Below are 2,684 nucleotides of genomic sequence, written 5' to 3'. Positions count from 1 at the left end.
AGGTCACACAGTAAGGAAGTTCCAGAGCTGAGGTTTGAGCCCACGTTTCCTTGCCTCCCATGCCCTTGCTCTCAATTATGGCCAATTTCCTTCAGCGCTTTGCGCACGGGACACTTTGTCCAGCAAACCTCCCTGATTCCTCCTCCTCCTCCCAGGAAGGCAGTAGTTAGTGTTCTCTTTTCCATGTTTCCCAGTTTCCGGAACACAAGTTCCCGGCTAAACTGCAAATTCCCCAAGAGTGACATCTGTGCCACTTGAATTTCTGTCTCTCCTCCACCCAGCCCAGGCCTTAGAAAGAGCCGAACTACTTTTATTTCTTTGAACCTCATTTTCTTCCAACCAGATTGTGAGCTCCCGATGGTGGAGATCCCTTTCTTGCTATCTTTCTCTCTCTCTCTTTTTTTTTTTCTGTATCTGATATAAGGACACACAGTAGGTCCTCAACAATTCATATTTTATCCCTTGGTACATTGTTTAGAATTCTCCTACATGAATTATTAAGTTTAAAACTGCCTTGTAGCATGAATTATGTCTGGAACAATTTGTATATTCAGGAAAGTTCTGCTTTGGAAGATTTCATAAAAAGTCTTTATGGTTTTTTGACATTTATTTCCATCTCTTATTGCATCAGCCTTCCTTTTTGTTAAAAGAGCCAATATCACAAAAGCTTTCAAACATACACCGTGCAATTTTTAGGTAGAAGTTCGTTAATCATTAATCTTTTTTGTTTGTTGTAGCTTTCCCTTTTTTGTTTTTTAGTTTGTTTTTTCTGTTGATTTTTTATTTTATTACCATGAATGTATAGACTTCCTTAACTTTCGAAAGAACAAGGGCTTAATGGCTTTTTCATGAACTAGTTTTAAGTTTGCTACCCAATCCTGGTTTGGTAGTTTGTGACTTCCTTCTCCATTGCATATTGTGGTTTACTTCTCATGTTCCTTTACAAGAGTCATGGTTCTGTTTTGCATATTTTAAGCAGACTGTTTAGTCAATTTCTTCTTGTTCTTCTTTGGGTAATGACATATGAATTGACCTCTCTGTATTCTACTTGTTCTCCAAAGGTTTGATAATTACACCCGTCAAAAGTTCAGAAATAAAAGTAAAACCAATGAATCGCTGAAGTCATCATTAGTAAAAGCTTATCATGCACATATCAAAAAGCAGTTTGCAAGGGAGCACTCAATCCAAAACATGGAATGAAGCTTAGGCATATATTGTTATAAAGCAGTGACTGTTTATTCCTCACAGTGATTGTTTAGAATATTAGAATTTTCTTCAATAATACGGAATTGGTCAGTGGTTACCTCACACCTAACTTGGGAAATAGTTCGAGTTTTGCTTATAATTTCCGGAAGCATAAGCAAGAACTGATTCGGGTCGGTCTTGCAAAATAAGCCAAATCCAGCTTTGTTTGAGTGACTCAACTGGTTTTGTCCGCTTAAGGAATTTTCAAGGTTGGTCTCCATTTTTGATGTGAACACATCCAGCTTCATTTTGACGTCCCAACTCGATGTCCAAGCCATAACTTCAATGTAATATGCTCAAAATGGAACTCTGGGTTTCTCTCTCTCTCAGCCCTCCTCCTGCATCTTCCTGATCTTAGTTCATGGCAACTCCATATTTCCAGGTGTTGGGGGAAAAACTTTGAGGCCATCATTCATGCCTCTCTTTCTTTCACATTCCGTGGCCAATCCATGGCCAATCCAACCCTCTGGGTTCTACCTTAAAATTTCTTTAGAATCTGACCACTTCTCACCATCTTCGCTGCCATCATGCTGGTCCAGCCACCACCCTCTCTCACCTAGTCCAGCTGCCTCCTCCCTGGTCCTCTTTACTCATCTCCGTTCCCTACGGTCTGTGTCCCACAGGGGACACGGAAGATTCTGTTAAAATCTAAGTCAGATGGTGTCTCGCATTTGTCCTCTGCTCAGATTCCTCCCAGGGCTGCCAGCTCACACAGATTAGAAGCCCAAGTCCTCAGCATGGTGTGTATGATCCATCCACCTCCTCTCCCCACCTGGTTCCCTGCTACACAGCCACCCTCACTCCAGCCACACACGCCCGGTTGCCGGTCCTTGAATCCACCCAGCCTGTCGCCATCTCATTTTTTGCATTTGCTGTTTCCTCTACCTAGAATGCTCTCGCCGAGGGGGTGTCTACGGTTCCCACTGTGTTCAGCTTTCACTTTTTTCAGCTCTCTGCTCAGATACCACTTTTCAGATGTCTCTGACCATGTTGCTTTAAATAGCCTCACTCTTCGCCCCTTTCCTGCTCTGTTGAATTATAATGAGTAAATCTCGGGAGTGTTTTAATAGTGTCTGGGCTCCGGCTACTATTATAACCCAACGAGGGAGTTTTAACCCAACCCCCTCCCCTACGCTGGGTTAAAATCCGAGCACCCGGGTGATCCCAGGAGGCAAGTGGCCGTTCAGTGCCCGGGTCGCAGCACCTCTCCTGGTCCCTAGAGGGCGCAGCGCCACCCGCGACTCCGCCCGAAGGGAGGCGGGGCCGGAGCGAAAGCGGGCGCAGGCGCAGAGTAATGTGTGAGCATTCGCAGCTGCCCATTGGCTCTTCCGTCCGTGGCGGGGCGGGGCCGAGCCGCGGGGACGACATGCGCAAGCGCAGGACCGGCTCAGGGCGCGCGCGCGGGGCGCTGGAGACCGGAAGTTGAAGCCGTCGCGGCG

The 2,684-nt window shown here is 45.6% G+C and overlaps 1 long non-coding RNA gene across 1 annotated transcript in view; it reads left to right on the top strand.

Annotated features, from left to right (window-relative positions):
- LOC111744608 overlaps positions 1-1,124 on the top strand; it is a 22,308-nt gene extending 21,184 nt beyond the window's left edge. Inside the window, exon 2 of the long non-coding RNA XR_002782223.1 lies at positions 3-1,124. This is a non-coding gene — a long non-coding RNA (uncharacterized LOC111744608). The remainder of the gene's footprint in view (positions 1-2) is intronic.
- Positions 1,125-2,684: the final 1,560 nt, after the last annotated feature.

Source organism: Pteropus vampyrus, unplaced genomic scaffold, assembly GCF_000151845.1.
Source record: "Pteropus vampyrus isolate Shadow unplaced genomic scaffold, Pvam_2.0 Scaffold138, whole genome shotgun sequence".
Taxonomy (NCBI): Eukaryota; Metazoa; Chordata; class Mammalia; order Chiroptera; family Pteropodidae; genus Pteropus; species Pteropus vampyrus.
Note: the sequence above shows the minus strand (reverse complement) of the source record. Positions and strands in the feature narration are given on the sequence as shown.